Below are 21,335 nucleotides of genomic sequence, written 5' to 3'. Positions count from 1 at the left end.
CACATCTCGATGACTCAGTGATAGATGAAGTGAACCTTTTCAGATGCAGATTGGGAATATGACATTCTGGGGGTTGATCTCTGAAAACAATGAGGAGCATCTCACGTTGTAGATTCCCAAACTACGACGGGGGACCCTCCAGCCCGGACATGGGAACGAGGAAAAAGAAGGCTGCATCTCCAAAGTAGTGACACTGTAGGGAGACTGGGACAGTCAGGCAATCTGGGAAGTTACACCTGGGATCCACTCACAAACAGGAATATGGGTTATCTGTAAACCCTGAAAAAGATCAAGGGCCCTCTCATTCCACCACAAAAACAGTACCCCCTCAAATCTGGGGCTGAGGAGGCAGTAATTGTGATCATGAACAATTGGTTGAAGCAGGTAATGGTCAGACTGACAGCATCCCAAACTAATTCACTGAAGCCTGATGACTCAAATTGCCACCCTATTGATTATACCTCCCTGAACACATTTGTCACTGAAGAGTATCCCACAGTAGCAAAAGCACACTGTACTTAATGGGCTGAAATCGCAACAGGATACTATCTCAGTCCAGGTCCGTACCTGTGGACCTGGAATCCCAGAATAAGCTGTCGTTTACTCTCTGAGGAAAACAGCACACATGTTCCCAGTTGTTCTGGCAATTCCACAATAATTCGGCCATATTCCACTGACGTATGGCTCATGGAATTAGCCAAATTGATCTTACCAAGACCTCATCACCTCAGTCAGTTAGAAAGAGCATATCTGGATCTTCAATAGAGTATTGAATCACATCTGCCAGGCAGGGCTTAAAATTAAACCACAAAAAGAAAATTGGAATGACAGGGAGTGGTGTGTCAGGTAGGGACACAGGATAGTCCCGTAAACACAAAAGAATGTGATTTTAAACTACCCAGTCACACACCATGAAAGGAGTAAGGCAAACTTGAGGGTTGTTTAATTATTGTAGGAATTATGCGGAAAATGTTCAGAACTGGCACAACAACTAAAAGCCCTGACATCAGCCAGGAGCCAGAGAGTCAACATGTACACAGACAGTCCTGATGTCTTTGGTATAGTTCAGGACCATATATTGGCCTGGCCTCAGCGAGGGTCGTCTCCTTGTCTGGGGGCCGCATACAGCATGAAGAAAAGATTAAAGTGTTGATGGAAGCAGCTAATTTTGTGACTGAAGCAGCAGTAATGAAGATTAGAGCTCACAGGAAAGTAGAAACCCCACAACAACAGGGCAATGAGTATGCGGGTCAGGCAGCTAAAATACTTACTGAGACAGGACAGATATTGGAGGAAGTGGCAGTGGCAGCAGTTACTGGAGGAAGAGAAGAAAGTTTGAAGACATTTCAAGAAACAGCCCCACAACACGAGAAATGTGAATGGGAAAAGGGTGGGGCAATGAGAGGACAAGATGGAATCAGGAAGACATAGGATCAGACAGTGCCACCACATATCATCGGCTGGCCCATGCTGGGTGGTATAAAATGCAATATCAGATGCCTCATTGCTGGTGGTGACCTGGAGTAAGGGATGATATAATAAAATGTTATCAAAGACTCCAGACACACAGACTGTGGGAGCACCAAGTTCTGTAGAGCCATTAACCATGTGTTTACGGGACTGGATGTATCGCTTAGGCAAATGTGGCTAACAATTACATTATAACATTCCATGTCATTGCTGTAATGTGAAATACATAAAAATGTTACACTTGGTTGGGGGGAGTGAGACAGCACCAGAAAATCTCCCACAATGAATTGCTAAGGTGCTCCGCGTAAAAGTTGCTCGTGCTGCTGAACACAGAACACAAGACTCCTGTTTGACATTTCACCCGTCAACAGTTGTGGAATGTGTTTTTCTGACTGGAGGTCGGGGCTAGCGCTGTCCCACAAGGATCAAACCTGAGACCATACACACACGCACACGTTACTATGAGGTGATGCATTCTGGGAGGCCAATTGCAAGGGGAGCGTAAACCATAAATGGAAGAACCCTGAGTAGCACTGATATACAGATGGGTCTGCAGGTCCAAGTCCATAGGTCTCTGATAGTGGCAACACCTATGCATAAAGTGGTAAAGGAGGACTATGGCATGCTTGCTTTCTTCTGTCAGGGGGCTGTATAGAAAGTTGTCATTCGGCCACCTTTGGAGTGATGTGTGCAGTTTCGATCACTACATTACAGGAAGGGCGTGGAGGCTTCGGAAAGGTTGCAGAAGAGGTTTACCAGGATTTTGCCTGGCTTGGACAAACTTGGATCGTTATCATTACACAGAGTGAGGGGCTGAGGGGCGACCTGAAAGGGAGACAGTGGACAGTCTGAGCCTTTTTCCTCAGGTGAAAATGACAAATTCTAGGGGCAAATGGATTAAGGTTAGAGGGGGAAGTTTAAAAAAGAGTTGTATGAGGCACATTTCTTATACAGAAAGTGATAGGTGGCCACAATGTACTCTCTTGGGAGGTGATAGAAGCAGAAACGATCAATCACGACATTTAAGAGGCACTTGGGCAGACAATATGAACAGGCAGGGAAGAGAGGGATATAGATCATGTACAGCCAGATTGTATTACTTCAGAGTGGCATCTATATTAGAACAGACACGGTGGGCCAAAGGGCTTCTTCCAGTGCTGTACTGTCCTGTTTTCCAAGTGGCAGGAATAGTGGAGCCACAGTTAATATTTTGAGTAAACATCTCTTCTTTAGAACACAGTGAGTTTATGCATCTTGAGGGAAACAACATGGAAGGGGAATATATATTTGAATGGCACAGATGCAAAGAGCAGCGAGCAGGGAGTTACTATGTACAAATGTTATGCTGCAGCTGTACAAAACTCTGGTGCGGCTGCACTTGGAGTATGGCGTACAGTTCTGGTCACCGCATTATAAGAAGGATGTGGAAGCTTTGGAAAGGGTGCAGAGGAGATTTACTAGGATGTTGCCTGGTATGGAGGGAAGGTCTTACGAGGAAAGGCTGAGGGACTTTAGGCTGTTTTCATTAGAGAGAAGAAGGTTGAGAGGTGACTTAATTGAAACATATAAAATAATCAGAGGGTTAGATAGGGTGGATGGGGAGAGCCTTTTTCCTAGGATGGTGACAGCGAGCACGAGGGGGCATAGCTTTAAATTGAGGGGTGAAAGATATAGGACAGATGTCAGAGGTGTTTCTTTACTCAGAGAGTAGTAAGGGAATGGAATGCTTTGCCTGCAACGGTAGTAGATTCGCCAAATTTGAGTACATTTAAGTCAGTGCACAAGCATATGGACGTACATGGAATAGTGTAGGTTAGATGGGCTTGAGATCGGTATGACAGGTCAGCACAACATCGAGGGCCGAAGGACCTGTACTGTGCTGTAATGTTCTATGTTCTATGTTCTAAATCTTTATTGGAGAGAGAACATAACCAAAATGCATTGAGGAGACGGTATGGGATCTTGGGCTTCATTAATGGAACCCGCAGTTTCATCAGAGCCCTACATGTGTTCAGCTGTATGACCCAGCACTGTTAGTATAGATGTGTGACTGTTAGGATAAATAAGAATGTCTCCAGTGGCTATCCCTCTGCCAGATATTCAGCTTTTGGAACTGTTGAAGGACGTGGTCTCTCTGAGGAAAATGGAATGGCCAGTCACTTTTTCGACACTTGGAATGATTCTTAGGTTAGGCAGAATTTCAGGAGATTTAATAGAATTATTTTGTAGGGGACTCTCCTGTCAGAGGCTTAAACAGGAAATTCTATAGCAGTGAGTGTAAATTTAGGACGCTTTGTTAATTGCCTTGTGCTCCGATTAAGGACGTCTCTAAACGTTTCAAATCTCGTGTGGAAGGTGAGATTGAGAGGCCAGAAATTATTCTACACATTATTGCAATGACATTTTTAGAGAAAAGATTAAAAGCACTACAAAGTGAATTTGATCAGTTAGGTAAAATATTTAAAAGAAAAAAACTTGACAAGTCTAACTTTCTTGTTTACGCCTAATGCCAAACAACTTCGGGAGAACAAGGTTAAAGGGGACAAATCGACGGTGAAGATCTCGTGTATTGTTCAGGGATTCAGGTTTTTGGACAATTGGAATGTCTTTTGGGGTAGAAAAGACATGTCCCAAAAGAATGGATCTAATGTAAACTGGAAAAGGATCAATATCTCAGCAAGGAGCTTTGCTCATTCCATTAAAGGAGACATTATACTGACAGAGATGGGGAGTGGGGGAATTATACGTAGCAGCGTAAACAGAAGGATTGATGAGGAACATTCTGAATGTGAGGAGAGCACAGCAACTACAAAAGAAAGATGAGGGAATCAGAGTATGTAGTAACTCTGAAGAACTTTTCTTTTCAATGCAAGGAGTCTTAAAGTTAAAGCCGACGAACTCATAGCTAGGGCAGAAACTTGTCTGTGAGATGGACAGAACCGGCAGCGCACTGTTCTAGGTTTTAGGTGATGTCGGAACAATAGAGTGTGTGTGAGTGTGATTAACGGCAGGAGCCAGAGAGTAATGGCAGAGGGTTGCTTTTCGGACTGGGGGCCTGCGACCAGCAGGGTTCCAGCAGGATCAATTCTGGATCCTCTTTTGTCATTCTATATAAATGATTTGGATGAGAATATAGAAGGTACGGTTAGTAAGTTTATGGGTTACACCAAAATAGGGGCATAATGGACAGTGAAGAAGGTTATCTAAGATTACAAAGGGATCTTGATCAAATGGGCTCAAAAAATGGCATATTGTATTCAATCTGAATAAATGTGAGTGTTGAATTTTGGTGTAACAAACAAGGGCAGGACGTATACAATTGATGGTAGAGCCTTAGGTAGTGTTTGAGAACAGGGGACCTAGGGGTGTCGATACATTTCTTTTTAAAAGATTGCATCACATATACCGACAGGGCGGTTAAAAGGCATTTGGCATTCTTTCCTTCATTGCTCAGTCTTTTGAGTATAAAGAGTTGGGATGTTATCTTGAGGTTGTACAGGACATTGGTGAGGCCTTTTCTGGAATATTGTGTCCAGTTCTGGGTGCCCAGTTATAGGAAGGATATTATCAAACCGTACATTGTTCAGAACAAACTTACCAGGATGTTGCCTGGCATGGAACAATTGAACTATAAAGTTAGGCTGGAACTTTCTTCATTGCAGTGTAGCAGGTTGAAAGGCAATCTGATAGAAGTTTATAAAATAATGAGAGCTATATATAGAGTTGATGGTAGTTGTCTTTAGATGGGGAATTTCAAAACTAGGGGACATACTTTTAAGATAATAAAATGTGAGGCTGGATGAACACAGCAGGCCAAGCAACATCTCAGGAGCACCTGAGATGCTGCTTGGCCTGCTGTGTTCATCCAGCCTCACATTTTATTATCTTGGAATCTCCAGCATCTGCAGTTCCCATTATCTCCGACATACTTTTAAGGTGAGAGGAGAAACATTTAAAAAAGTCACAAGGCTTTTTTTTAAACACAGAGGGTGGTTTGTGTGTGGAATGAACTTCATAAGGGTGTGGTGGATGCAAGTATAATTACAACATTGAAAAAGCATTTGGATAGCTACATGCATGGGAAAAGTTTGAAGGGTCAGGAGCAGGCAGATGGAACAAGTTCAGTTTGGGATTATGTTCAGCTTTGACTGAAGGGTCTATGACTCTGGCTTTAAGAAATAATAGAGGAAATGAGAACACACTCACGGAAAAGATGCTGAACCTTGATAAAGCTCTGGCGAGATCACAGTCAATCAGTGCATCCAATTCTGGTCAGAAAAGATACGAGGGCCCTTTAAATTGCGGAGTACAGATTTACTGCGGTAGTTCATTGAGAAAGAAAACGCTTCCAACCCCCAGGTCCTCAGTGCAAAGCAGTGACCATTCTGTCCGAAACACGCGGGGCTTTGGGGCCAATAAATATTCTGGCGGTAACCTGGGCCTCTCGCGGCCTGAAGCCTGCAGCCCTTTTCAGTTTCCTGAAAACGCATGACCAAGAAGCTCTAATTCGGAGTTGTGTACAGTTGTACACAAGCGGTGATAAAGTCTCCCAGACCACACTAACCTTCACTGTTTCCCCAATAGCTTATTCTTTGTTCCTTTACCAGCTCCGACAAAACCGGCAACCACCAGCTTACGGCGGTCAGAATGACGCTACGCCTGCGCGCAAACACCGGCCGGAACGTTGCTGTTCTGAGGAAGGGTCACCGGACACGAAACGTTAACTCTGATTTATTTTCTTTTTTCACAGATGCTGCCAGACCTGTTGAGCTTTTCCAGCAACTTCTGTTTTTGTTCCTGATTTACAGCATCCGCAGTTGTTTCCGTTAGGATTGATCACGTGTCGCCGCACGGCCCCGCCCCTTGCTGTTTCCGAATGGTTGGAGGACCGACCTCTCCAGCTCGGTCCTCCAGCCCTTCCCCCTCCTTTCTCATGGACCGAACCCACCGTCAATCACACGTGCTCTGTGCTTGGGCAGGAGAGAAGGACTTCCTGTGCAGACCTACCACCCTCTCTGCCTTATCGAGACGGAAGGACTAGTAAATTCAGGGAAATAAAGAGCGATGTCTTGAAAAGAGTCCACACGACAGAAGAGTGCTGTTGGAGGTCAAGAAAAGCTTGATGAAGTGTATCTGAGGACGTTTGAGAAACGGGCTGAATTTGTGGGAACCCGAGCACAGATATGTCCCTCAAGCAGAGGAGGCTGTGGAGTGTATGCTTCGTGTTTCCCGTTTTCCCTGCTGTAGCTCAGCTTCAGGAGTGAGGGTAACAAAGTGTGGAGCTGGATGAACGCAGCGGGCCAAACAGCATCTCAGGAGCACAAAAGCTGACGTTTCGGGCCTAGACCCTTCATCAGAAAAGGGGGATGGGGAGAGGGTTCTGGAATAAATAGGGAGAGAGGGGGAGGCGGACCGAAGATGGATAGAGGAGAAGATAGGTGGAAAGGAGCGTTTAGGTGGGGAGGTAGGGAGGGGATAGGTCAGTCCTGGGAGGATGGCCAGGTCAAGGAGGTGGGATGAGGTTACTAGGTAGGAGATGGAGGAGCAGCTTGAGGTGGGAGGAGAGGATAGGTGAGAGGAAGAACAGGTTAGGGAGGCAGGGACGAGCTGGGCTGGTTTTGGGGTTCAGTGGAGGGAGGGGACGAGCTGGGCTGATTTTGGGAGGCAGTGGTCATATTCCGTTTGGGAACCCTGCATCCCAATGGTATCAATGTGGACTTAACAAGCTTCAAAATCTCCCCTTCCTCCACTGCATCCCAAAACCAGCCCAGCTCGTCCCCGCCTCCCTAACCTGTTCTTCCTCTCATCTATACCCTCCTCCCACCTCAAGCCGCACCTTCATTTCCCATCTACTAACCTCATCCTGCCTCCTTGACCTGTTCGTCCTCTCCAGACTGATCTCTCCCCTCCCCACCTCCACTCTCCCCTCCCCACCTCCACTCTCCCCTCCCCCTATCTTCTCCCCATCCCCCTCTGTGATGAGGGGTCTAGGCCCAAAATGTCAGCTTTTGTGTTCCTTAGATGCTGCTTGGCCTGCTGTGTTCATCCAGCTTCACGCTTTGTTATCTTGGATTCTCTAGCATCTGCAGTTCCCATTATCTCTGTTCAGGAGTGACGGTTCATTGTGAGGTAGGGAAGAAATGTGTCTCAGCTGCTCTCGTCCATGGTTCACAGCTCCGAGACTCGGAACATTTCAGACAGTTAGAACAACAGGAATGCTGAAAACGGGCTGTCAAGATTAAGTTTCCAGTTTGAAAATGATTGTGGCCGTGATGGTCCGAGAATGTAAAGCCTTTGAGTGATAATCCTGTTCCTCTCAGTGTAAGCCAAAAACAGCAACGATTTGCATTATTTTGGAAAGTTTCAGATATTTATCAAGCTAAAATGTTTCAAGCATTGAATAAAAAGGTTTATTTTACATTGTCTATCTTAAAGAAGTTTAAAGAGATTTAAGGAGGGAATTCCAGAGCTTGTAGTCTCCACAGCTGAAAATGGTGAATGTTGTGTTAGAATGGGGTTTCGGAAAATGTTTCTAGCAAGTGTGCTTGGAGGAGTGCCAGGAACTCACTGGGCCTTAAGACTGGAGGAGTTTAGAGAAACTGTAACAGACGCCACAGCTGTACAGGAGGTGTCTGCTGCCTGAAACAATGTGATGGATACTGTTCGGAGGACAGGTCAGTCAAACCGAAACTTTAGCCATGATTTCTCTCGACAGCTGTTGTCAGACCTGCTGAGGTTTTCCAGCAAATTCTATTTTTGTGTTAATAACAGGTACTGTATCATGCCCTTACAAATTGTCATTGATTTCTGGCAAAGAGGTCTTGGTCTGATTGGTACTTACTGGTGTTCCAGAAGAGGGTGTTGACCTCCACACAACGTTGTAGACTGGCACATTCAAAGTCTAGGACTTCATGATGAGGACTCAGTAAAGCTTGGGGGGAACTGCTGCCAAGGTGCAGTGGGCAACAGCCACTGTACAGGGCTACCTGCTAAAGTTAAATGGGTGTCCATTCAGGTAGTGGACCCTCCTGGTGCCTGGAATGCATGTAAATACAGGTTGGGTGAAGTAAATGATGCCTTTGGTTTGGTTGGACGCAGACAAAGAGTTATGCTGCATGGACACACACCCTTCAATCAGCCCATCCATGCCAATCAGATATCCTAAATTAAACTACCCCCATTTGGCCCACAACAAAACCCTTACTCCTTATGTACCCATCCAGATGCCTTTGAATGTACTTGCCTCAGCTTCTACCATGTCCCATGCTATCTCATTTCATACACGCAGGCCTTCTGCAAGAAAAATTGCCCCATATGTACCTTTTATTTCTTTTCCCATCACCTTTAGCGTATACACTCTAGTTTTGTACTCCCTCACCCCATGGAAAAGACCTTGTTTATTTACCATATCCATACACCTCATGATTTTATAGACCTCGATAAGGTCACCCCTCAGTCTTTGATGCCTCTCTGACGAACATACCCCACCAACCAGGCTATTCAGTCTCTCCCTATAGCTTAAACCTAGCCACTGTGGCAACACCATTGCAATTTTTTTTTCCTCAACCCTTTCAATATCCTGCCTGTAGCAGGGAGAACAAAAGAGCACACAGTATTCCAAAAGTGGACTAACCAATGTGCTGTGAAGCAACAACATGACCTTCCAAATCTTATACTCAAGGCAATGACTAATGAAAGCAAGTGTAGCAAACACCTTCCTCACTATACTGCCCTTCGGTTCATCTGAAGCAATTGTCTCAGGCAATTGGTCTTCAAAATTACGAACCTCATCTTTAATGTCCAGTATGGACCAGCCACTTGTTAGTTTAATCCTGTATCATCATTAATTTCAGTTTTACTAGTGCTCCATGATGCCACGCAAATTCAAGTGAGTCCCATTTTGTGATATCACACCACAGCCTTGTGCCAAACATCAACATGATTCAAAGTTTGAGTTTCAGGTTAATTTCAGTGTGGTACCTTGGAATTCAAATTGCTTTTGTAAAGTTAATTGTAATTCAGAATTCACAATGTAAAAAGAGTGTGAATAATATGATTGGTATCCAACAATCATAATTACTAAAAACTCACATTCCAATTTTTCATGCTATTTTATCAAATGTATTATCAGGTATGAAGATGCAACATGAATGTTGGAAATTTGTCAAATTCAGAGCCTGACTAAAGTCTGAGACTTTAGAAAAAGTGTATGCAGTCTGAAAATTAGATCAGTTTCTGGCTCAACCTTCACATAAATTGAAGTTGCATCATTCGAATGGGCTGTATATCCCACAGTCACTAGTTTAGTGAAAGTTTTAGTATCCGTTTGTTAGGTAATGTATGTTTGGTTGATGTGCTGCTGTGTAAATACATATTCACACACATACACACACACAAGACTTTTTTTAAGAATAAAGTATATTTTTGGAAAAGGAAATGGTCTGCAGCAGAGTGGGGACGTTGAGGTAACTGCTCCCCAAGGGAGGAGTGATGGAGGACACAGGGAACTCGGTTCTGTCCACAACCAAACCAACTGAGTGCAGTGTGGTTTCGGGAAGTGGTGTTGAATGATCCTAGAGAAGTTACTTCAGTGCATATTGGTCTTGGTCAAAACTATTGCTGCTTTCCACCAGTGTTGAAGGGAGAGAATGTTGAAGGTTGTCATTGGAGTTTGAATCACTTAATTGATGCAGCACACAAGGAAACCATTTGACCATACTATCTGCACTAGCCTTCAGAATGAGAATATCTCACCCAATACCATTCTCCTGCCTTCTGCCTCTAAACCTGTACATTGTTCCTTTGCAGCTAATAGACTAATTCCCTTATTGAATAATTTGATTCATGGACAAAGATTATGGTCTGCTTTGTGCAGGATGGCTTTGAGTTGCTTAGTATTTTTGAAGCTGCACTAATCCAGGCAAGTGGGGAGTATTCCATCACATTGCTGACACATGCCTTGTCGATGGTGGGCGGACTGTGAAGTCATTGTAAATTTCCTAGCCTCTGACCTATTGTAGTCACAAAGTTTATATGACTGGTTACATTCAGTATGTGGCCAAAGAAAACTCCAAAATGTTGATCGTGCAGGATGCAATGATGAAAATTCCCTTGATTGTCATTGCAAGTTCCTTAGATTCATTCCTGTTGCAGATGACCATTGCCTGGCAATTGCCTGTAATCATTCCAAGACTGGATCTTGTCAAAGTCTTGCTCTACATGGATATAGACCATTTCAGTGATTGAGGCAAACTGAATAGCCTGGAATATTGTACAATCATCAGGGAATATCTCCATTTCTGACCATCTGAAATAGGCAAGCTCGTTGATAACGCAGCTGAAGGCGTGAGAGGCTGAAGACACCACCCTGAGGAATTCTTGCAGAGATGCCCTCGGGCTGAGATGATTGGACTCCAATAAGCACAATCATCCTCTTTTTTTGATCAGGAGTACTCCAACCAATGTAATATTTTCACACTCATTCAAATTTTGGTCCTGGATACGACACTCCATCCAATGCTTCCTTCATATCACAGGAAAACATTTCCCCGTTTGCTCCCGGTCTGACGACAATTTTATGCAGTGAGTTGAAATGAAAGTTTGAACCCAGTCTGACAGTCAGAGTACTTGAATGGTCTCTTCCCATTGTGAAAGCTCTGGTGTATCAGCAGGTTGACTCACTGTGACTCCTTCCCTGCAGTCAAAGCAGAGTTTCTGCTGTGACTATGTCAGTGAATTCCCAATTTCAGATGGGAACGCGAATCTCTTTCCACATACCTTATGCTTCCATGGTTTCTCTGAGTCAACAGTACATTTATGTTCTGATCGGCTTCATGATCGGCTGAATTCTTGTCCAATCGTAGAACATGTGTATAGCTTCTCTCCAAAGTGAACAGTGATATTTCCTTTAATGTTCAAAATCCAGGAATATTCAGGTTATTATGAATTGGTTGTCTGTCAGATTCTGATCTGCTGTTTGGGTTGAGTTTCCCAACTGCACGTCCAATCATGTATTCCTTACAATGCAGAAAGAGGTCATTTGGCCAATCAAGTTTGCACCAACCCGTCGAGAGTCATCCGACTCAGATCTATCTCCTATCCCATTCACATAGCCCTACATTCCCCATGGTTAAACCACCTAACCTATACACTCCTGGAATTAATATGCAATTTAGCATGGCCAATCCACTGGCCTGCACATTTTTGATCTGTGGGAGGAACCCACACTGTCAGCCAAGTCAGGAATCGAAGCCGGGTCCCTGGCCGTCTGAGGCAGCAAGGCGAAACATTGAAACACCGTGCTGCCTCCCTCTAATATTGTCTGTAGCTTATTCATCTGAAATTTTTTAAAAACTGGAAAAAGGAATGCAAGAGAACACACAAAAGCAAAGGGCAGGTTGTGAAATGGAGCTGAATGAAACGATATTTGCGGGGCTGGTCGTCGTGAAATTTGTCGTGAAAGCGGCTGCATTGTCATTCAAAACACAACTCGTTCACTCCCATTGGTTGGAGGACCAGCTGCTCCCGCAAGGCCATACACTCCCGCCTCTCCTTCACTCCCATTAGTTGGGCTAATTGATTGATAACCTTCTCTGCAGATCCAGCCACCCGGTTTGCAATCGCTTTGAGCATGTGCTGCCCACACAGGAAGCCAACTATTGTACTGAGAGCGGTTTCTGAACCTTTTGGAATTGTGGGTTTTTCTGCATCCATCAGCCAGTATGAACTGGTATTTGCATCTTAAGCTAGAAAATGGATTGATAGCGTTACAGCATTATTCAGGTGAAGGTCTCTCTCCAACCAAAGGCATTTATGAAGCTGTTGGACAATTATCAATAACAGAGCAAACGTTTTGCTGGAACAGAAAAAGAAATTGCCAGGGAAATGCTGGAGGTGTGGCAGCATCAGAACAGAGAAAGAAGTTACAATTTCAAATTCAGTGGCTCTTTATCAGAAGTGAAATTGTTTCAGTTTATTACAGTAGCTGTTCTGCTCCAGCTCGTATTTTGGTCAGAGCTTGATTTTTGACCCAGAATTCCACACGAGTCAGGATGTTGTTGATCTTCATTAGCACGATACCAACCCACTTAGATATTTCACATTTTGAAAAGCATTGTCCATCCATACTCACCCTTTCTCTGGTCAACAGACTCGGAAAGTTTACTCTGACTCTTCTTCACAGAGGCTGCCAAACCTGGTCAGCTTTTCCAGCAACTTGTTTTTGTTCCTGATTTATGGCATCTGCAGTTCTTTAGATTTTTGTGAAGAGTCACTGGACCTAAAATGTTAGCTCTGATTTCTTTTTCTTCTTCACAGATGCTGCCAGGCTTGCTGAACTATTCCAGCAACTTTTCTTTTTGCTCCTTATTTACAGCATCCACAGTTCCTCCAGTTTTTAAAAAAAATATTTTGCATTATATCTGTTCTCTATCTATCTTCTAACCTCCACACAGTTTCCATTGATGTTTACTGAGGATTTCCTATTAGTAGCAAGGACTGTGATCGAATCGGGGTGGTGGTTACATTCCAACGACATCGGAATCATCTCCCAACTGAGAAAGAGCTCGAAAATTAATCACAGTTTCTGAGGAGACAAATTAAATGATTTCGGCCATTTTTAGGATGAGAGAACTGGAAAACACTACCGATGGTTTAAATCTGAAAGACTAATCGTGAATTTGAGTGACAATCAGCAAATCAGGACTCAGTATGATGCACCTCTCCCCCCAAGATCACCAGAGGAATGGGGAGGATTTTCTTTCATTAAACTGCGAGACAGGGACCACTGCAGGAGGTTGGAATCACTAGGAAGGGAGCAATGGGGGGGAAAAAGCAAATGATTGGTTCAGAGAAAGAAGATCTCACAATGAGATATTGAGGTACTCACTTTGGACTATCCCACTCCTCGGCATGGCTGCATTTAGGATCTGGAAGCTGTGAGATGGAGGTTTGCGCTGAACTGGGCAGGAATTCGGGTGTGAGTGACAGGTCTGTGGGGATATTGAGCCTGAGACTTCGAATTGGTGAGCGTTTCTGAACTGTCTGGCCCTGTATTGGTCGGGTTGATGGATTCCAGTTGTCTGCAAGTGTTAGATTTATTTCATTCCCCATTTTTCTTGCCGTTTCTCCCATTACCACTTACAGGATGCAGACGTGGGGTCTCTAGCGAATGAGGGACTATGGCCTAGCTCAGCGATGATTTGGGTGTGCAGGAAGTATTTGTTGGTAATGGCAGATCCTCCTCCCCAGAATGTCTGGCAGGGTAGAATTGAATCACTCTCCATCAGCAAGGAACCACACAGCCCGCAAAGTTTGGGGTTAGTTTCTTTGGAGCAGAGAGAAGTGAGAGGGGACATAATTGAGATGTTTAAAAGTGATGAGGGACATAGACAGAAGAGGCAGCACGAATAGCTCCCCTTGTTGGAGGGTTCAATGACTGGGGGGATGAACTGAAGTAAAGGACTGAAAGTTTTGCAAACGTGGGAGACTTTTTTTTCACCCGAAGTGTATGGGAATCTGGAACTCATTGCCTGCAAGTGTGGTAGGTGCAGAAATCCTCAGTACACTTAAGAAGTATTCAGGTATATACTTGAAATACCAAGGAATTGGCAGCGGGTCAGGTGCTGGAAAATGGATTAGAGCAGTTAGTCTGTTGGTGTTTTGACTGGGACAGACTCAATGGGTCGAAGGGTCCCTTTTGTGGCTCTGGATATGTGGACCATGAATCCAGCCACGTCTGTGGGAACAGAAACTGGGTGAATGTTCAGGCCAGTGAACAAGGGGTGGAGGGTGACAGTGAACAAAAGGAATGAGTGGGTGAAGAACAGGAATTATTGACTGACAAAAGGGTTCACGTTGCAAAATCAGAGGGGATGATGGTGCAGAAGTAAAGAGATAAAAGAAGTGTCCGGATGAAGTGTGACTAGCCCGTGAGCAATCCCAAATGCAAATTAAAGACAATCAGTGAGAAAACAGAAAGAAAAGGACAAGATGAAAACCATTTAGACTGAGGTGAGAAGATTTTCTTTTAACCCAGAAAGTGCCGAGTGTGTGAAACTCTTTGCAACAGGACGTGGCTGAGTCGAATACACTCACTGTTTTCCAGGAGGAGTTAGGTATAGTTCTGGAGGCCAAAGGAATCGAAGGATATGTGGTTCCTGACCTGGACGATCAGCCATAATCATACTGGTGAGCAGAACAGGCATGAAGGGACGAGTGGTCTGTGCTTGCTGCTATTTTTGAAGTTTCTATGACTACCACAGAAATGGAGAAGAGCGGCCAGAATAAGTAGGGGGGGGCGGGAGCAACAGCATAATGTATAACTCACTGGGAATGGAGAAATAGGAACAATACAGAGAATGAGTACAGAACAGTTGTTGTTCTGCACCAGAAATGCCCAGACAGAGTCTGCACACCAAGGCCCATCAGGTATCTACAGTCTGTGTTTACAGGGCCATGGGGATGGTGAGGGAGGGTCAATTTGGGATAAGAAACAGGGCAGGAGATCATCCAACACCGATTCCCCCCCCCCACTCCTCCGTCCCACCTAACTGGTTACAGAGGCTCATCTTGGTCTGACCCACTCCTGAACAGGACTGGGTCAAGCTTCAGGAAGTTGCCAGCTCATAGATGGCTCTGTCAGCTGTGCGGGGTTGAAGTGGTTCCAGGAACAGGTTTTGAGCGATATAAGTGTAGGCATCTTCCCTGCTCCTCTTCCTCCTCCTCTCATGGCTCTTTTACTGGAGCTGTGTTGGTAAGCGTTTCTAAACTCTTTTCTCCCTGCATCCTTCTAATGTACCTGTAGGTGGTCACTGTGAGTAATAGAATTTTAAACGGGTGATGTTTTATCAATGTTTCTTCTGCAGTTATTGTCACAAATCTTTAAAAATAAATGAACTGCTAACTCCATTTTGCTCCACTAGTTATTTTTGAATAAAACTCCATTCTTGAATGTGGACAAGGTTAAGGAGCAAGAGACCAGGGAATATGGTCAATCCCCAGGAGTCTGTGAGCAGGTAAGAGCGGGCCATGTGAACCACGAGCATCTCTATGCATTCTTTCTGAGAATTCTCACACCGTAATGATGAACGAACACTGATAGGTGTATAAGTTACCCAACAAAATTGACATTTATGTAGCAATCTCAGTACAACGAAATGCTGTCTGGAATTTCACAGACATATGATATCGCAGGATTTGCCACCAAGAGACAAAGTTGATGACCAAGAACTTTTTACATGTATCAGCTTTTGAAGGGCAAGTTTGAAAAGAAGGGAGAGTTGGAGATGTTTGAGGAGGCAACTACAGAACTTGAGGGTGAAGTTCGAGGTTATTAATGGGTGGAAAAGGACAATTTCAGATGCTGCCAGAACTGCTGAGTATTTACAGCATTTTGTTTCTCCATTTGTTCTTAGTTCTGAGGAGTAAAGGGATCAAATTGTTTGGGGAGAAAGCCCAGTTCGTCCCCTCCCCCCACTGCACCACACAACCAGCCCAGCTCTTGCACTCCACCCACTGCATCCCAAAACCAGTCCAACCTGTTCTTCCTCTCACCCATCCCTTCCTCCCACCCCCAAGCCGCATCCCCATCTACCGACTAACCTCATCCCACCTCCTTGACCTGTCTGTCTTCCCTGGACTGACCTATCCCCTCCCTACCTCCCCACCTATACTCTCTCCACCTATCTTCTTTACTCTCCATCTTCGGACCGCCTCCCCCTCTCTCCCTATTTATTCCAGAACCCTAACTCCATTCCCCTCTCTGATGAAGGGTCTAGGCCCGAAACGTCAGCTTTTGTGCTCCTGAGATGCTGCTTGGCCTGCTGTGTTCATCCAGCCTCACATTTTGTTGTCTTGCTTCTGCAATCAGTCCTGATTGGTGTTTTTCTTTTTTGCATATGTTGTCATTGAAGGTGAAGTGTGATCTAGTAGTTTCATGTTGGTTTCTTTATTGAGGTTGTTGGTCTCCTGGGTTGCCTGCCTACTTTATCATCTTCTATCCTGGTGTCCTTAATGATATTGAGGAATTCCTGGGATGAGTGAATGAGTGGGTCGTATTGCCCACAAAGTATTTCAATTTGTTGTAGTTCATTGGCAAGTCTATATGTTGGTGTGCCTGATAGTGGGACAATGGGTCTGAGAGGGACCCCTGGTTTGTGTACCTTGGGGTGTTCATAGAATCGGGATGTGTTGGATCCCTCTGGCTTCATTTTTTATTTTTTTGGAAGTATGCCTTGTAGATGTCTCTAAAGTTGTGTAATTTGTTCAGAGTAATTGTAATCCAGTTCGTGAACGGTGATGCAATTGTATTACTGTTTAAAGTGGACATGCACATATTATTATTGATGAAAGATGCAGTATAGAATCTACGTGTAGATAATTGAGAAACAAGGAAATAAGAGTGTTATATGGAGAACCAAACTGTAGTGATGTTGAGATGGCTTTAAGCAGGACATCAGAGATGCATGTGGTAAAACAATATCTATCGTTGTGAGAGATGTTACTCTTCATACAGATATGGTGAATAAAAATAGCCACAATACCATGGAGGGGCAATTAGTATAGTGTGTACAGGATGGTTTTCTTGATGAATAGTTTGTGGAACCAACGAGTAAAAAGAACATTTAGATTGGGGTATTTAAGCAATGAGAAATGAATAATCGACAATGTCATCGTGAAAGACCATTTGGGGATGAATGACTGTAAAATAACAGAATTCTTCATGAGGTTGGGTATAGTGGATTGAGAAATGTTTCTCACATGATAGTGTTCCAACAATGGCAAACATTCACAGAGCGAACCAGTGAATGACAAAACATGTCATTCCTGTATGCTGCAAGAGGACAAGGAAAAGAACGGCCAAACCATGGCGTAAGTGGCAAGTTAAAGTCAATGTGAGATGTTCAGATTGGCAAGTAAACAAATAGATCTCAGAATTGGGAACGGGTTAGAAGTCAGCAAAGGAGGACCAAGAGATTAAATAAAAAGGGGAAGTTGAGTATGAGAGTAAACTTGCAGGCATGTAACAACTGACTGGAAACATTCTGTGTGTATATAAAGGGGAAAGGATTGGTTTTAACTCATATAGTCTATTCCACTCTATATGACCTACCAGAGGAAAGCCATAGTAGTCAGTTCTCTGGCACTGAGCCTGACACTGTGGCAAAGAAGGGAAGGGGGTAGAATAGAAAAGTACTCGTGGTAGGGGACTCGATAGTTAGGGGAATTGACAGGAGATTTTGTGGTCAAGATCGGGATTCCCGGAAGGTCTGTTGCGTCCCTGGTGCCAGGGTCCGGGACGTCTCCGATCTGGTGTATAAGGTTCTAAAAGGGGAGGGCGAACAGCCAGAAATCGTGTTACATATTGGCACAAATGATATAGCCAGAAATAGAAATGAGGAGGTAAAAAGTGATTTCAGGGAGTTAGGATGGAAGCTGCAGAGCAGGACGAACAGAGTAGTGTTCTCTGGTTTACTACCGGTGCCACAAGATAGCGAGGCGAGGAACAGGGAGTGGGTGCAGCTGAACATGTGGCTACGCAGCTGGTGTAGGAGGGAGGGCTTCATATATGTAGATAATTGGGATGCCTTCTGGGGAAGGTGGGACCTGTACAAGAAGGACGGGTTGCATCTGAACTGGAAGGGGACCAATGTCCTGGGTGGAAGGTTTGCTCGAGTAGTTCGAGAGGGTTTAAACTAGTATGGCAGGGGGGTGGGAACCTGAGCTGTATACCAGAGGTGAGCGTTGATGCAGGTGAGGCAGTAGCAAGAGGTAGACCAGCTAGTGGGAAGGATTTTCCTGGGAAGGAACCAAGGGATCGGTTAAAGTGTGTTTGCTTTAACGCAAGGAGTATCAGGAATAAAAGTGATGGACTTAGAGCATGGATCAGTACCTGGTGCTATGATGTTGTGGCCATAACAGAGACATGGGTTTCTCATGGGCAGGAATGGTTGCTGGATCTTCCAGGGTTTACAACATTTAAAAAGAATAGGGAGGGGGGGAAAAGAGGAGGGGGTGTAGCACTACTAATCAGAGAGGGTATCACAGCTACAGAAGCTTCCATTGTCGAGGAAGATCTGCCTACTGAGTCAGTATGGGTGGAAATTAGGAACAGCAAGGGAGTAGTCACCTCGTTAGGGGTTTACTACAGGCCCCCCAATAGCAGCAGGGAGATTGAAGAAAGCATAGGTCGACAGATTTTGGAAAAGTGTGCACGCAGTAGGGTTGTTGTAATGGGTGACTTTAACTTTCCTAATATTGATTGGAACCTCCTTCGAGCAGAAGATTTGAATGGAGCTGTTTTTGTAAGGTGTGTTCAGGAGGGTTTCCTAACGCAGTACGTTGACAGGCCGACGAGGGGAGAGGCCATTCTAGACTTGGTGCTTGGAAACGAGCCGGGGCAGGTATCAGATCTTGTGGTGGGAGAGCATTTTGGTGATAGTGACCATAACTGCCTCACATTCTACATAGCTATGGAGAAGGAGAGGATTAGGCAAAATGGGAGGATATTTAATTGGGGAAGAGGAAACTATGATGCGATTAGACATGAGTTAGGAAGCATGGACTGGGAGCAGTTGTTCCATGGTAAGGGAACTATAGACATGTGGAGACTGTTTAAGGAACAGTTGTTGGGAGTGATGAGTAAATATGTCCCTCTGAGACAGGCAAGAAGGGGTAAGATAAAGGAACCTTGGATGACGAGAGCGGTGGAGCTTCTTGTGAAAAGGAAGAAGGTAGCTTACATAAGGTGGAAGAAGCTAGGGTCAAGTTCAGCGAGAGAGGATTACATGCAGGCAAGGAAGGAGCTCAAAAATGGTCTGAGGAGAGCCAGGAGGGGGCACGAGAAAGGCTTGGCAGAAGGAATCCGGGAAAACACAAAGGCATTTTACACTTACGTGAGGAATAAGAGAATGATCAAAGAAAGAGTAGGGCCGATCAGGGATCGCATAGGGAACTTGTGTGTGGAGTCTGAGGAGGTAGGGGAAGCCCTAAATGAGTTTTTTGCTTCTGTCTTTACGAAAGAAATGAACTTTGTAGTGAATGAAACCTTTGAAGAGCAGGTGTGCATGCTGGAATGGATAGAGATAGAGGAAGCTGATGTGCTGAAAATTTTGTCAAACATTAAGATTGACAAGTCGCCAGGCCTGGACCAGATTTGTCCTCGGCTGCTTTGGGAAGCGAGAAATGCAATTGCTTCGCCACTTGCGAAGATCTTTGCATCCTCGCTCTCCACTGGAGTCGTACCTGAGGACTGGAGAGAGGCAAATGTAATTCCTCTCTTCAAGAAAGGAAATAGGGAAATCCCCAGCAATTGTAGACCGGTAAGTCTCACGTCTGTCGTCTGCAAGGTGTTAGAAAGGATTCTGAGGGATAAGATTTATGACCATCTGGAAGAGCATGGCTTGATCAAATACAGCCAACACGGCTTTGTGAGGGGTAGGTCATGCCTTACAAACCTTATGGAGTTTTTTGAGGATGTGACTAGAAAAGTTGATGAGGGTCGAGCTGTGGATGTGGTGTATATGGACTTCAGTAAGGCATTTGATAAGGTTCCCCATGGTAGGCTCATTCAGAAGGTCAGGAGGAATGGGATACAGGGGAACTTAGCTGCTTGGATACAGAATTGGCTGGCCAACAGAAGACAGCGAGTGGTAGTAGAAGGAAAATATTCTGCCTGGAAGTCAGTGGTGAGTGGGGTTCCACAGGGCTCTGTCCTTGGGCCTCTACTGTTTGTAATTTTTATTAATGACTTGGATGAGGGGATTGAAGGATGGGTCAGCAAGTTTGCAGATGACACAAAGGTCGGAGGTGTCGTTGACAGTGTAGAGGGCTGTTGTAGGCTGCAGCGGGACATTGACAGGATGCAGAGATGGGCTGAGAGGTGGCAGATGGAGTTCAACCTGGATAAATGCGAGGTGATGCATTTTGGAAGGTCGAATTTGAAAGCTGAGTACAGGATTAAGGATAGGATTCTTGGCAGCGTGGAGGAACAGAGGGATCTTGGTGTGCAGATACATAGATCCCTTAAAATGGCCACCCAAGTGGACAGGGTTGTTAAGAAAGCATATGGTGTTTTGGCTTTCATTAACAGGGGGATTGAGTTTAAGAGTCGTGAGATCTTGTTGCAGCTCTATAAAACTTTGGTTAGACTGCACTTGGAATACTGCGTCCAGTTCTGGGCACCCTATTATACGAAAGATGTGGATGCTTTGGAGAGGGTTCAGAGGAGGTTTACCAGGATGCTGCCTGGACTGGAGGGCTTATCTTATGAAGAGAGATTGACTGAGCTCAGTCTCTTTTCATTGGAAAAAAGGAGGAGGAGAGGGGACCTAATTGAGGTATACAAGATAATGAGAGGCATAGATAGAGTTGATAGCCAGAGACTATTTCCCAGGGCAGAAATGGCTAGCACGAGGGGTCATAGTTTTAAGCTGGTTGGTGGAAAGTATAGAGGGGATGTCAGAGGCAGGTTCTTTACGCAGAGAGTTGTGAGAGCATGGAATGCGTTGCCAGCAGCAGTTGAGGAAGCAAGGTCATTGGGGTCATTTAAGAGACTGCTGGACATGTATATGGTCACAGAAATTTGAGGGTGCATACATGAGGATCAATGGTCGGCACAACATCGTGGGCTGAAGGGCCTGTTCTGTGCTGTACTGTTCTATGTTCTATGTTCTATGTTCACTCAGAAAAGGGGGAATTTATAATGGCACAAGAAATGATTTTACACAAATTGATGGGATCAAAAGCTGATACATTCCCAGTTGATTTTTAAAAAGGGGTCTTCAAAATAATGGATGCATTGCTGGCTATCTTCCACAATTTCTTTGACACTTTGACAGTCCCTCCAGACTACAGGGTAGTTACCG

The sequence above is a fragment of the Stegostoma tigrinum genome, chromosome 11, assembly GCF_030684315.1.
Source record: "Stegostoma tigrinum isolate sSteTig4 chromosome 11, sSteTig4.hap1, whole genome shotgun sequence".
Classification (NCBI taxonomy): Eukaryota; Metazoa; Chordata; class Chondrichthyes; order Orectolobiformes; family Stegostomatidae; genus Stegostoma; species Stegostoma tigrinum.
The sequence above is the reverse complement of the archived record's forward strand: the minus strand, read 5'-3'. Positions refer to the sequence as shown.